This window comes from Doryrhamphus excisus, chromosome 10 (genome assembly GCF_030265055.1).
Source record: "Doryrhamphus excisus isolate RoL2022-K1 chromosome 10, RoL_Dexc_1.0, whole genome shotgun sequence".
Taxonomy (NCBI): Eukaryota; Metazoa; Chordata; class Actinopteri; order Syngnathiformes; family Syngnathidae; genus Doryrhamphus; species Doryrhamphus excisus.
Genome location: NC_080475.1, coordinates 89,152 through 105,255, shown reverse-complemented (window position 1 = coordinate 105,255; position 16,104 = coordinate 89,152).

Genomic DNA, 16,104 nt, shown 5'->3' with positions numbered 1-16,104 from the left:
ACCTACAGGCCAGTCTGCAGTATTGCCTTTAAATGGCCATTTCCACTGTCCAATATGTAAAACATCTGCTTTTGCTCTCATTTGATTTTTCTTATACGAAATATACATTTGATGTGTAGTTATTGCTTTTTGATGCTGAAAATTTGCTTTTTTTAAAAATATGAACTACTATCAATAGCTTCCAAGCCATGTGACCTTTGAAAGTGATTATTCATTATATCAGACTGATTGCTTTATTATAACCCGTTTTACTGGTTTAGTTACACATAGACATGGAACAAAGAGTGTCTGTGCAAAGCAGACACGCACCCCCATGAGTTACGGGATGGGGGAGATATCTGTTGCAGTTTGTTTACAGATCAGGAGGTCACCAGCAGCATCCACTTACAGGAGGATTTGGGGGCCCTTCTTCTTACTGGCCGGCCGATGCTGCATCTGCACAATCTGAAATATGTAAAAAGAGCCCGGCAGGGAGAGAAGGGGCTTTTTGCAGCCGCGCTGTTCTAAGACCCGCTTAAATGGTAGGCCGACAGGGACTGTGATAAGCCCGGACGTCTGTAGTAGGAATAAATTTTGGGCATATTCTATCTTGGTTTGTGTATTGATCTCTCCCACCCTCCACTCGACACCCACCAGGAACTCGCCTCGAAGTACAGGGAGGCTGTGAGTTTCCTTCATTTCCCAAGTACTATGTTGGTGTGTGTGAATATATCAACCAGAGGTGTTAGCTTAAAGCCGGAAGACGGGATGATTGGGCGATGTTTTTTGTTCTCCCCGTGTGCTTTTCTCCGGGTACTCCACTTTCCTCCCTCATCCCAAAAACATGTGAGCTTCTGTAACCCTTTCCGCTCGGTGGCGTGGCTGCTGCACCTCCGTGGCTCTGCGTTGTGTATTTTTTTTATTAGGTGTGGCGAACGGAGATGACCACGAAGCAGGGAGCGATTGTGGTGCTGACAGTCTCTTTATTCCCACTTCACATACAGGAAACAAAACTTCGGTTAATAATCGAATAAACTACTCGATATTACAGACAAAAATTACTTTGCGAAAATATAATAAAAGGATAGCAAATAAACGATTTACACAAAACAATCATATGAGGCCTAAATAAAGCCATTACTCAAGAGAAAACCGCCATGCTGCCTACCTTCACATACAGGAAACAAAACTGAAGTTCAGACAGCAAACAAACGGGGATACTCATTGAGAAAGGCAACCAAGAGGGGCCAAAGGGACAAAACGTGTTGCAGGCAAACCACAGCGCCCCCTGCTGGCGCAATTAAGCCACTGGCTACATCCACCCCTTCTTTAACGGATGGCACCCTTGTCATCACAGAGAGGAAAATACAAAAAGAGATATGTATAAAAATTACAAAATGTACAAAAACCTCACAACAGTCTATCACGGTTCTCGTAAATAAAGGAAAACCTGACATACGAAAAGTGCAACTAAGGTGAATGACCTCCTACTACTCCTCTTGCTATGGCTCTCTGCCACAGTCTTTTACCCCTCGCTATCCTCAGCTGGTCGTCATCTGACCTCACTACCTGAGATTCAAGACTCAGCCTTTTAGGTGGAACTCTTTTTCTTGGGGGATTCCTCCTCATCTCCACCTGTTCCTCCAAGTCAATAGTATCATCTTCCACATCCACATCCATTTCCTCCTCATGTCCTTCTTCTACCTCCTCCACACTGTCTCCAGCTCCATTGGAATCCTCTCTTCCAGCCGTCACTCCACCTCCTTGGTCCACCGGGAGGAACATACACTGGGTAAGGAGATTGCTGTGGACCACTCTTTCCGTTTCCCCACTCTCGGACCGAACAACATAGACTGGCATATTGGGTTGCTTTTTCACCACCACATATGGCTGGGCCTGCCATCTGTCCCCGAGTTTCTGCCGACCCTCAACGTGGCACACCTTCACCAGAACTCTGTCGCCTGGTTCAAACACGTGGGACTTAGCTTTCTTGTCATAATGTGCCTTTTGTTGATCCTTGGCATTACGGGAAGCCTGGCTGGCTTGAGCATAGGCCTGAGACAAGCAGTCATGCAATGTTTGGACATACTCATTGTAGTCACAAGAGCCTTCTGTGGTTGGGAGCCCAAAGACCAAGTCAATTGGAAGTCTGGGGTGCCTTCCAAACATCAGGTAGTAGGGTGTGTATCCCGTCGAGTCGTGTTGTGTACAGTTGTACGCGTGAGTCATCGCATCCACATACTCGTGCCAGTGATGTTTCAGCCTAGGCTCCAATGTTCCCAGCATGTTCATGAGGGTCCGGTTGAACCTTTCAGTGGTGCCGTTCCCCTGAGGGTGATAGGGGGTCGTGTGAGTTTTGGCGATCCCCATGACCTTGCAAAGCTCCTTCACAACAGCACTCTCAAAGTTGCGCCCTTGGTCCGCGTGCAACTTGGTTGGGAAGCCAAAGCGACAAAAGAAGTTTTTCCACAGCACTCTAGCCACAGTTGTTGCCTTTTGGTCTTTGGTTGGGTATGCTTGTGCGTAACGGGAGAAATGATCAGTTACAACGAGGACATTCTCAATACCACCTTTTGCTTTATCCAAGGTCAGAAAGTCCACACACACCAGCTCCATGGGTGCGCTGCTGTGGATACTGACCAAGGGGGCCCTTAGTCCAGCTGTTGGGGTCTTCCTGAGACAACATCTTTCACATGTTTCACACCATGTTTTGACCTCCTTGAACATTTCTGGCCAATAAAATCGTTCTCTGATCATCTGGAGCGTTCTGTCACATCCCAGATGTCCAGAGTCATCATGTAGAGCAGTCATGACTGACGCCTGCAGGTTTTCTGGCAACACCAACTGCTCCACTATTCCCCTGCGACACTTTTTGATGGTGCGATACAGAATTCCATCTTTGACCACCAACCTCCCCCACTCCTTCAAAAGAAGGTCCCTCTTCTTGTCACCAGTCGCTCTCTCTTTGCTGTTTGGTTTCCTATTCCGGCTTTTGAGGAACAGGACCGGGCCAACAACAGGATCTTCCTTCTGTCCTTGTCTGAGTTCCTGCTTTGTCATTGGTGGCAATGCTTCAGTTCCCACGTCATAGTATGCCTCATCTGGCACGTCCAATTCAGGTTTTGACAAAGAAGCTGCTGATTTGTCAGGCATGTTGGTTTCCTCAACCCCCGGACCACTCCAGCCAGCACTAGTTTGTATAAGCTGAGGACAGGTTTGCAAGACTTGAGTTACCTCCTGATTGGACATCCGAGAAAGAGCATCAGCATTGGCATTGTTCTTTCCTCTTCGGTATTGGACGTCAAAGTCAAATGCCGCCAGTGCCGACACCCACCTCTGCCCAGTAGCATCCAGCTTTGCCGATGACATCACATACTTCAGGGGATTGTTATCAGTGAGGACAGAAAACTTGCGCCCATAGAGATGGTCATAGAACTTTACAGTCACAGCCCATTTGAGTGCCAAGAATTCGAGTTTATGAGCGGGGTACCTTGTCTCCGCTGGATTCAAACTCCTGCTAGCATAGGCAATGACCTTCTCTTCACCATTCTGAACTTGTGCCAAAACAGCACCAAGTCCTCCTCCTGAAGCATCCGTCTGGAGCACGAATGGCAGATTGTAGTCAGGGTAGCCAAGTACCGGGGCAGTGGTAAGACTGTCCTTCAAGGCCTGGAAAGCTTCCTCGCACTCGACCGTCCATAAAAATAGTGGCTCTGGCCCTGAGCTCTTCCGCTCACCCAGCTTCTTCTTCCTTGGATCACCTGTTGTAAGGCGGTACAATGGAGCGGCTAAGACAGAGTACCCCTTCACATAGCGCCGGTAGTAGCCAGCAAATCCAAGGAATTGCAGCACTTCCTTACGGTTCGTGGGCCTCTCCCAATGCTTGACCTTGGTGATCTTCTCTGGGTCAGTCCTGATTCCATCTGCTGACACCACATGACCCAAATACTGCACCTCCTTCCTAATGAGCTGGCATTTGGATGGCTTAAGCTTGAGGCCATGTTCTTGCAGGCGACCAAACACCAGTTGCAACCTCTCCAAGTGCTCTTCAAATGTACTGGAAAACACTATCAAGTCATCCAGATATATTAGGAGGTGAGTGAAGTTCAAGTCACCAAAACAGCAAGTCATAAGTCTCTGAAATGTGGAGGGTGCATTTTGCAGACCAAATGGCATTCTATTGGCTTCAAACAGGCCCATGGGGGTACTGAATGCTGTTTTATGTTTGTCATGTTCCGCCACTTCTACTTGCCAGTACCCTGCTGTGAGGTCGAGTGTCGAAAAATACCTTGCTTGACCAAGAGCCTCCAGTGCTTCCTCTATACGAGGCAAAGGGAACGCATCCCTGGTGCTGCAGGAGTTAAGCTTCCTATAATCGATGCAGAGCCTTGGAGTGCCATCCTTCTTGGTCACTATCACCACAGGCGAAGCATACGGACTCTTACTCGGCCTAATAACTCCTGTCGACTCCATATCATTCAACAACTTCCGTACATCCTGCCACTGAGAGGCGGGAATTTTGCGATATGGGAGCCGAAATGGCTTACAGTCCACCAAAGGGATCTCATGCTGCATTGTTTTTGTGTGGCCATAGTCCAGGGGGTGCTGGGAAAATACACTTTTATTTCTCTCAATCAGGTCTTTGAGAAGAGTGCGCTGGTGGTCACTTTCAACGGCAGCTTCACTTAGGTCCACCCCGCAAGCCGACACAACCTGCTCAAGGCTTATGGCTCCCCCCTTGACGGAGTCATCCTCCTGGCTGTCACTAAACTCCACCACCCTGTCCACCAGAACAGCATCTGCCAGATGAGTGTTTGGTTTTATCACAATGGCCTGCTGGGATAGGTTCATAACTCGGATGGGAGCGTAACCTCTGCTGACATTAGCAAGGACTTTAGCCACCAGAAGGTCTTGAGGAAGCTTTGGGACGGAAACTGTTTCCAGGAGGGCGGTATACGTTTTTCTTTTTGGGCCCCCTTTGATCTTGCACTTTAAATTTAGCTCATGTCCACCTGGAACGCGTATTCTTTGCCCAGCATACACAACAGGACCCACCACACACTGATTTTGTTCAGGTTGAGTGTTCTCCACCTCCGACAAAGCAGCGTACCATTCTGGGTGGCTTTCCTTTACCCACTGGAGGAATTGGCCGCCATGGGCTGCTTGAAGGTGGTCTCTGGACGCCCGAAGAACATTAGTTCCAATCAGCAGAGGGACAGAGGAACGGTATTGCGAGTCTGGAACAACAAAAGCTGGCACCTTATTAAACTCCTTTCCAAACATCGTAACTTTTATATTCAGAACACCATAGTGTGAAACCTTCTGACCTGCTGCACCCTCTATGGGAATTTTAGAGGGTCTGAGTTTGGATTTTTTAAGGACAGGATGGGTACGCCAGTACTTGTGTGTAATGCTTGTGACCTGAGAGCCTGTGTCAAAGAGGGCCCTACACTCAACTCCATTGACCTCTACCTCTGCCTCATTTCTGGGTCCCACAAGGGGTGTGTCCACTACAACATTGTTGTCACTCTGTCGTGGGGGGTCTTGGTGTTCACCCATGGTTGCCCCAGCGACCATGGGGCCTAGGCGTTTAAAGACCGCACTGAGTGGGGAGTGTTCTCTTCTGAGCCCGTTGAGTGGATTTGAAGAGACACTGCTTGGTCTGTGTCAGGGAGAATTTCTCTACAAACCCTAGCTGTATGCCCTGACTTCCCACACCTGTAGCAAACGACACCTGGCCTCGGTGTAGTGTTCCTAGCAGGGGTGCGTGTCCTAACTGGGATCACAGGGGTCGAGGAGGCAAGTCTTGACTCAAGTTGAGACAACTTGGCCATCTGCTCTTCCTGGTTCAAAGCTAATTTATTAACTGCGTCCATCAAATCTGATAATGCAGAGTTAGCCTTTATCTTGTCTTGCTTCGTCCCTCCTGCACCTTCAACTGCCACCTGCACCTGTGTGTGGGCTTTTCTCGCCTTTAGTGGTGTGTGGAATGCCCGGTTTTCTTTAGCCAGGTTCCGCAACTCCGCTTGCAGTTCCCGGAAACTGAGAAGCCTGGGTTTCATTGGTGCGATCCTTGAGTACACCTCTGCATCTTGGAGCCCCCTCAGGAACTGGCGCACCAGTTTACTATCACGGTCAGGAAAAGGGTCACCACCTCTTTGCCCTTCCTCCACTGTTCGCAACACTGCCTCTAAAGCAATTGCGAAGGAACAAGCGGTCTCGCCTGCCTTCTGGCTGCGCTCATAGAAGTCGGCCAGCGGGTCTAAAGAGCCTTGTGTGTCACCATACTCTGCCCTCAATTCCTCGAAGGCTTTCTCAGGGGTTTGTTCATGGGCTGGGAGGTTGAGTACAAGCTTCCTGGCTTCGCCCCCTAAATGTCTGACAATCGTGGGAAAGCGAAGGTGCATCGGCAGCTCTAGGGCCTCAAGGAGATAATGCATGTCTCGGACCCAGTCCTCTATTAGCATTTTGCTTTCAGTGTTTCCTGTGAAGACTGGAACATTTTTCACCTGGTGAGTCTGCATAAAACCACCATAGGAAGTCAGTTGAGGTGTTGGGTTGGGCCTAGTATACCTCTCTGAGGGCAGGTGAGGTGGGCATGAACATGTGTATGCGTCGGAGGGCGGAGCAAATGTTGGGTATCGTAGGGGAGCATCACGTATGTTGTGCACATGGTGCGAACTACTAATCAGTGTGGGACCTGGACCTGGGGTCGAGCTGTGGGGCACAGGCGCAACGGTATGGAGTGGCCCTGAGGTGACGGGGTATGGCTGGCCAGGGGCTTCTGCATCCCGGATGTCTATAGGATAGTGAGTACATGGTTGTGGCTGATGGAGGTGGTAAGCTGGTGCACTCTCTGAGTTTAATGGCAGCCGCATAACTGGTTGAGAATTATTCAAACTCCTCACTGTGTGTGGTGCTTGGACAACTTGTCTGTAGGTCTGCTCTGGGTTGATGGGGATGGTGATATGGTCCCTGTTGAAGTGTCCCATAGCAACAGCTTCTGGATGTATGGGGTACTGGTGACCTTGAGTTGGACTGGTTGTAAGTGTGTCTCCATCGGCCTGTCGCTGATACAGCCCTGTATCTTTTGTGGTTGGTGTGAATACCTGGTTGAGGTTCATCCTGGGCCTGCTGACCTGCACGGGTGCCCCCTCATCTATGGCGGGCCCACGTGTGCGGTCAACTTGGTGACTTACTTGATAAGGTGACAGGGTTGGAGGTGGTGGGGTGGGTTGTGTCCATTGTCTTTGGTCGGCTGCTGGAGTGAAGGTCTGGTGTCTCTGCAGGTCATGCTGTGACCTGCTGCCAGCATAGGCGGGGGACATGGCGCTATTACCCTGACTGACTAATGGCCGGTTCCCAGCGCTCGTGCTAGCTGCATCAGGATTATGGCTCTGCTGCTCTAATGGTGCATGCGTGTGGGCAAACATGTTGCTACTCCTCCTCCTGTATTTTTTTTTCTTCAACTTTGATCGTTTGTAAACAGCTGGTAAATGTAAACTTATGTCACAGTACTATCGAAAATTCAAAATTTGTACTTTCAAATAGAACCAATACTCTCTACTGTTCACAGTTACACCATATAGTCACATATGATAATGAAACATTAATTGTGTTATTTCCACAATAAAAGGATATGTCACCAAATGTTCAAATTAATTGAAAGGGCAGTGAGGACTCCCTTGTCAACCGTCTTGGGACACCACAATCCGGGTCACGGCACCAAAGATGTAACCCTTTCCGCTCGGTGGCGTGGCTGCTGCACCTCCGTGGCTCTGCGTTGTGTATTTTTTTTATTAGGTGTGGCGAACGGAGATGACCACGAAGCAGGGAGCGATTGTGGTGCTGACAGTCTCTTTATTCCCACTTCACATACAGGAAACAAAACTTCGGTTAATAATCGAATAAACTACTCGATATTACAGACAAAAATTACTTTGCGAAAATATAATAAAAGGATAGCAAATAAACGATTTACACAAAACAATCATATGAGGCCTAAATAAAGCCATTACTCAAGAGAAAACCGCCATGCTGCCTACCTTCACATACAGGAAACAAAACTGAAGTTCAGACAGCAAACAAACGGGGATACTCATTGAGAAAGGCAACCAAGAGGGGCCAAAGGGACAAAACGTGTTGCAGGCAAACCACAGCGCCCCCTGCTGGCGCAATTAAGCCACTGGCTACACTTCATTGGCCACTCCAAATTGTCCATAGGTATGAATGTGGGTGGGAGTGGTTGTTTGTCTATATGTGCCCTGGGATTGGCTGGCCACCAGTCCAGGGTCGACCCCGCCTCTCGCTCCAAGTCAGCTGGGATAGGCGGTACAGAAAATAGATGGATGAATTCAATTGAAATGTGTTTTTAGTTTTGCTATTTGCTAGCAAGTTAGCATGCAATGTAATAAAGTGAAATCTAGGTCCTGGCAACAGTAACTTCCACATTTTAATCTACAAAACAGATGAAAATGACTAGGATTAGATTTCAAGAGCTATTATATTACATCATCACATTCGGGCAATATTCGGGCAGATGCCCTTCCCGAAAACGGATCAATCAAGGAGGCGTCCACAAGGTGGAAAGACTTTCATTACCAGACACAAGCTATGTTCTCTGTTCCTGAGTCTGTCTTTGTTGCCTTTTGCTGCAACACCATCTTCTGCACTCAAGAAGAACCATTTATTATTATTTACTTTTTATTAATGCAGATAAAAGCCAGAGAGCAAGGCAACAAAGGGCACTGCACGTGGCCGAGAGGGCCGAGAGGGCCGAGAGCGGAGGACGTGCACCAGGCTGACAAGGAACATTGAGGTTGCTTGACGGACAATCTGGCGGTTTGCAGGTGGAAGCAAGGGAGCTTATGTAATCCCAAGCTAATTGGGTTCAGGTGTGCACTGAAGGGTACACTGAAAGAGAAGAGCAACAACAGATCATGACATCTTGGTTCAAATGTGCTTGTATACCAATGCTATTTCCAGAAAATGTTGTTTAGTACGTTGAAAACAAGCTGCCTGTATTTTATCATAAGCTTGGCTTGGATGGGGAAAAGTTGTTTCAAGTCAGCATGTAGCATTTTGGCAACATTTGACATCTTAAAAGGTTGTGCCCTGACATTTGTTTTCCTTTGTTCCAGTGAAGCAGAAGAGTTTTTTCAACTGAACGATTTGTTCCAAAAACACCATCTAGTGGCCAAATACATGAACCTTACCCTAACTATGTTTCAAAAAGACTATCTCGCAGCATCATCTAGTGGCCAAATACATGAACCACTATACAGACAGGCCTGATCCAAATATTGACAATTATAGCTGGAATTGACCTTTTGTAAGTTGAGCTGTATGCAAAAGCACCCACAACATACATTCAGGGGAATTGTTAAATTCCAATTAATTATGATTTTATAGAATTTGTACTCGAATAGAAGATTTCCTAGAAGCCACCAAGACCCTTTTCTCCTCGTTATGGAAAAGAGGATTTACAAGATCCTTTTTAAGGGAAATCCTAAATAACTTTTTGGTATATAAGCCTAAAATGGGTACCAGAATCATTCCCATTATTACAGATTATTCCAAGAAAAATTTGCTCATACAAAGACAATTAAAAGTCAGTTACCGTACCTATTTGGAACCAACAACACAAATTTGGAATAAATATCGACCTATTACATTATATATTATGAAAATAAAAATCTTAAAGACCTGCTGATAAATGCTACACTTAGATCACAAAAAACATTACCCAAAGGGAATATTTCACAATATTTTATTAGAACCCAATTTATTGTCAGCTTAGCTACAAAAAGTATTTAAATTAGAAAAGATGTTCCACCCAACAAGTGAAAATTGCATATTTATGATTTTCTGCAGCCATTATGGAATACAGTACGTGGGAGAAACAAAGGAATCGTTATTAGACCACGGAGCAAAATTATATTCAATCATACGGGCAGGGGGGAAGGAGGAAGTCCTTCCCACTGAAAAAGTTATCAATCATTTCAAATTTCATGACCCAAAACAATTTAAAATAATAACAATATAAAACAACTGGCAGGATATTGAAAGACACAAGGCCCAAAAATATTGGATTGGGGAATTAAAAACTAGTCATCATAATGGGTTGAATTGAGGGACAGGGATGTTCTTTAGACATGGGCCTATCCCTTGGGCCTAACCTTAACCGGGGCCTGGCCCTAACCCTAACCCTAGTCTGGCCTTAACCCTAACCCTACCCATCCCTAACCCTAGGGGGAGGAGCTCTGCTACAACGCCTAACCTTAACCCCATACATAACCGTAACCATAACCCTAACCCCCTACTGTTGGTCCAACAGATGGCGCTCCATGCTAACATGGCCTCTTTGGTGCATCAGTCCAGAGCCAACCCCTCTGAAGCTTACACCTCTAAATGGCTGATTATGTTACGACACACACAGAGGATCAGGACCAGGGCTCATGAAAACATTCAATCCCGTTCCACCCCTGGCATCTCACTGACGCAGGAACACACTCAGCAAAACAAAGCCTTTCAACAAAGCAGCAGCGCGGCCTTAAAAGCAGAGAACTCAGGCCAGAGCAAAAGGCTGGTCTCAACAGTGGATGACTTCCGAGATTTTGTGTGATTACATCTGGAGATTTAACATTGTTGATTTCAACCCTAACCCTATTTAACAATGACACTTAACCCTAACACTTGTTATTTGACAATGCTTAGAATAAGGCCTATACATCCACTGGCAGCTTCTTTTAGAATCATTTCTGCTCCGTCTTTTCAACAGGAACCATTTCAAAACCTGCTCTCATCAACCTTGCTGCATAGAAACATTTTCAAAATGACTGACTTGGTGGAAGTGGGGCAGTCCAATACACTGACATTTGTGGAGTCCTATGAGAGCCACGCAGACAGAGAGGACTTCCTGAAAGATTCAGAAGTGAGACTCTCTGTGTTTTCCTCCAGGTACCATTGGAAGGAGGGGCTCCTCCAAGACATTTATGATTTGGGTGGTGTATTGGTGGTGCTGGACAGGCTGGAATGGATTATGGTGCACATCCCCTTAATCACCCTCCCTCCAGGAACCACTACCACATGCTCAAGAAGCATCTTGACCTGAGGGATTGCAGCTCGGCCACCAGGGATGCGTTCAAACAAATTGACTTCTGTATTGCTCAGACGTCTGGTGGATATTTTTTAAATGTGTCTGTGGTATCAAGGGACTTTAAGGCATACAGCCACATCCTCTCTGAGTCCACTATCACCCCCAAACATGCTGCTGACCAGGCCAACAAAGTAAGTGAAGCCTTCATCAGCACTCTCAGGGATTTGGACATCAAGGGTATGTCAAGGGCTTCAATCCAGAAAAACAGCCTTCAACTTACTACAACAGGACCGACAGTTTGTGCTACGCCTTCTCAGCAAGGCCATTAAAGATGCTGACATCAGTGATTACTCTAAACTGTTGTTATCCTTGTCCAAGTTTGGACAAAAGAGCAACGAGGCCCAGGACTTGGACCACATTGTCTCCATAATTGGGGACAGGGGGGCCCTCTACACTGCTCTACACTGACTCACCCCACACACACATCAGATTGTCATCCAGTGAGCGGGGTTATTATAACTTGTGGCCTTCTCCACCGTGAAATCAACAAGGCCATGCATGCCAGGGCTCTGGAATACATCAACCATATGGGGGACCTGCAACTTCAATTCTTAAAACCCCTGCACTGCCTTCTGGAACAAGTGAGGTTGTTCTCTAATTAGGACTGCCCATCCGTGCTCGACCCACAGGAGTTTTTTAGTTGCCAGTGCTTCAAGGACCTCCTGAAAAAGGAGCCCATGCTCGTTCCTTTTGTTACCACATCACACGGCATGTCATCTGTCTGATGTGCTCGAGACCACCTACACCATGAGCCACAATCAGGCCAGCTTTCATCACTCTTGGGCAACCTACCAAGCAGAATTAGCTCTCCAAGAAATCATTGACGGGCATTCTCTGTCCCCATACGACACACAGCTGTCTGTTTCGCTATTATTATTTTTTTTCCAAAAAAATATACAGCATCTCAGTAAGAACGTATATAACTTAAATATGCATCAATGGCATTTGGGGAAAAACAAGACCTCTTCAAAGAGTTCTGTGACATAGGCTCTTGGTAAAGTGGTGAGGTAGGCTTGTTCTTTACCTCAATAAAGTCCTGTGAGGCTTGTGTTTTACCTCCTAAAGAGTTCTGCAAGGTAGGTTCAAGTTTATCTTCGTCTGAGTAAGTGTGGACGGCCCTGATTCAAAGCAAAGATTATTCAGTCAGGGAGAGATGATCATCACGTTCCCGGCCGTTGTTGGTCTCTATGGCTTGCAGTGTCGATGCTCCAAAACAGAGGTAGGGAACCTATGGCTCGGGAGCCAGGTAGGGCTCTTTTGATGACTGTATCTGGCTCTCAAGCATTTCTTACCACAATAAAAATGTATTTTTGCTAACATTTTAAAGTAAACCATCACCGAAATGACTGTTGAAAATAATATTCAAAATCAACAACTTTCTTATGCATTTTAATTCGTCCATCTATATTCTGCTGCAATACGGCCAACCATATCTATCTTTCCTGATGATATTTTCCAGGTCAAACACCAAAACTTGATTATTACTGGGTAATGCTGTAGTCTACCTCAGTCATTGAGATGTCAAAAAAACATGTCAATGTAAACTTTCCTCCTTTAGTCAAATAGCTAAAGCTGCAGAACCAAGCCTTCTGGTGAAGATGGCCAAAAGAATGAAATACGTGTACTGAATACGGTTCAAAACTATGCAGCAGCAGAAGTTGCATTAATGGCAGCAAGTATTTGATTTATTATTAGACACTGCGCTGCTCACGAAAGTATGCTGGCCACACCCCATTGGCGTGGGGTAGTGTGCCTGGTCTACATAATTAGAGCCCATTATATCTAAAACTGTTGGTCTTACATAAAAATGCACACATTTTATTGCATTCAAAATGTATATGGCTCTCACAGATTCATTTTACAATACATTTGTAAAATGTTTTACAACATTTTAAAATATCTGGCCTTCATGGCTCTCTTAGCCAAAAAGGTTCCCGACCCCTGCTCTAAAACAACAGCAAACAAAAGAATCCAAATAAGTCAGAGATGTCCAATAACATGACATGCTTATAAAGCTGATCATATCAAAGTCTTTTATGGTTAAATGTGGCTATGTCAGTCAGAACAACATATGGAGTTAAGAGCATGAGACAAGAGAGAGCTCACTGACCTATATGGAGTCCCATTCAAAGTCCATGAGGTTCTTCAGTAGTGTGGAGACATGTGTATTCACTCTGGCAGACTTCTTCTGGACCATCATACCAGTCTTCTTGGAGACACGCTTTCCTCGGGTGGTCTTCCATCCTCTCTCTGGATTGATACCAATGAAGCAACTGAAATCAGAATAGTCTATGATTAGAGACTGAAAGGAAAACTATATCTTGGAACTATTCTAACATGCAACATGCAAACTCCACACAGAGATGCCCGAGAACCACTCAGCCGCCGTACAGCCTATTCAGGTTTCAGTTTTCACAAATGAAATCAAATCAAAAATCTATAATGACGACAAGGAAATGAAATGATTCTTACCTCTGAATACATTCCAGAGTACAAGCTGCCTCCTCTTGATATTGAAGGTTGAATATGTAGTAGGCTGCAAACACAGCAGCCAGTCCCGTCAAAAAGGATGGTGTGATGCCTACAGATATTACACGCCCCTCCATAGTGATCATCCATCATCAACATCATTTACTTTATGTACACATGTATAGTCTCAGAATAATGACCAATGTCACATATGAAACAATGAAAATGAAATGCTTACCAAGCAGTATCAGACGAGGGCTTGCAGGAGGAGTGAAGGTTGTTTCAATGTCAGCTACAGAGGCAGACACCTGGAAGGAACAAAGACAACCATATTATGGAAAATAATAAACAATCAAAAAACAGAAGCACCGGGTGAGAATAACGTTGACCTGCTGTAAAAATAGATATGACATTCAATATTTAAACACGTGGCGAGAAAGAGAATATAAACTTCCATCTGCAAGAAGGAGCAGCCCTGTTAGCTTCTCTCCAAAGTGTGCCATGAGCAGCTGAACAATGTAAAGTACCATCTCTGTACCTCCGCTATTACAGAGGACATCTTTGTTGGTCACTTTTACTCTCAAGTATTCTGTGATGGCTCTTCCACATTCCTCCATACTGAGTTCCAAGCTACGAAGCACATTGGTGTCTGGAAGCAACTCAAAATGAGCGTAGATGTACCTGAGAATGAAAAGAAAAGGCCATTTGCTTTTCTTATCTTCAATGTCAGTTGGTGAGGCACGCAGGAGAGCAACTAACGTAACGTAACGTAATGCATTCTAATCATAATACAAATCGTTACACCTCATGTAAAAGTCGACAGAAAGTCAAATAAAAGCCACCACGGCCATCTCTGTCACTCATTTCACTCTTCCATCAACCACCAAGTGTGTAGTTTGTTCGAGATAAGTCCTTAATTCTGGCGGCTCGATGTAAAAATATTTTGGACGTGCTCTTTCTCTCCCCTGCCTTGCTGAGTGACCAGTATGTCAAATTAACTGGAAGAAAATGTCATGGAATTAAAAAAAAAATCAACTGTAAAAATGTTGCTAACATGATTCAAATCTTAGCCTCACTGATGAGTGGTACTGAAAATTAGGCACTCGCTAGCTAGCCAGTTTGATTTCAGTCACGTTGATTCATTCTGCTGTAAAAAATAAAGATAAGTTAGTTTTTACTTACCGTATTATTTGTAGATGCACAATTGGAAGGATGCAGACGAAGCAAGACTTTGTGTTCATGGGTAGCAAACATGTCCCCAAACTTTCCCTTGCGAGTTTGGCACGCACAAAAATTTGAGAAAAAACTTTAGTTTACTGTAATTTATAACAGTAGCATACTGTTGACAGCACGTGCGCTCTTGCTTCACGTTGAACAACCCACAATGCATTGCAAACTACAGTAAAAACCGTATTCCATTAGTACAGTATACTATTACTGTTGGAAATTGCCCGTAAATGACCAGTCATTGTTTACAGTGTATGTAACAGAGAATTCACAGAAAGTAGAATTATTAGCAAGGACGTTTGCTAAAGTACACAGTACAGCAAATGTAAGTGAGCAAGAGGTAAAACAAAGGGGCATAACTATGGATAAAAACAGAATGGACATGCTAAACGAGAATCAACGGGAAGATAACACAATCAATATGTGGTTTTCAATGACTGAGTTAAAATACGCCCTTTCTAAAACAAAAGAATCAACTCCTGGGAAAGATCAGGTTACATATACGTAGTATGATGAAATACTTGAATACTAAAGGAAAAGAAGTAATACTGAGGAAGGAGGAAAGTTGCCAGCGGCGTGGAAGTAGTCAACTATAGTTCCTATTTGTAAACCAGGCAAGGACCCAAGTGATACTGGTAGCTACAGACCTATAGCACTAACGTCCAATGGGGGTAAAACAATGGAGAAAATGATGAATGAGAGGTTGAATTATTTTTTAGAAACAAAGGAGCTGTTAAAACCATATCAAAGTGGATTCAGAAAGGGAAGGAGCAGCATAGATCTAGCATTATATTTAGAGGATGAGATAAGGAAAGCACAAATGAACAGGGAAAGTCTTCTAGCTGTATAGCTTTTAGCTCTTTGGATGTAGAAAAAGCATATGATATGATGTGGAAGAAGGGGTTGATCAAACTTTGGAGGCTGGGGATAAGAGGAAGGATGGGTCAGTGGTTCAGGAACTTCCTAACAGAGAGGAAGAACTCAGTGAGAGTTGGGAGGGAACATAGTTCTTGGTTCACAGTGGAAAATGGTACACCTCAAGGGAGTATAGTTAGTCCAGTCCTTTTTTCACTTATGATCAATGACATTTTTAGTCGAGTTGATGGCTCATATGGAGTCTCCTTGTTTGCAGATGGAGTGACTTTGAAATGTTGACTTTGTGGCAGAAAAGATACAGGAGGCAATAAAAGCAATAGAGGGCTGGGCTGGTGAGTGGGGATTTAGGTTTTCAGTGGGAAAGACAAAAGTTGTAGTTTTCACCAAAAAGATTT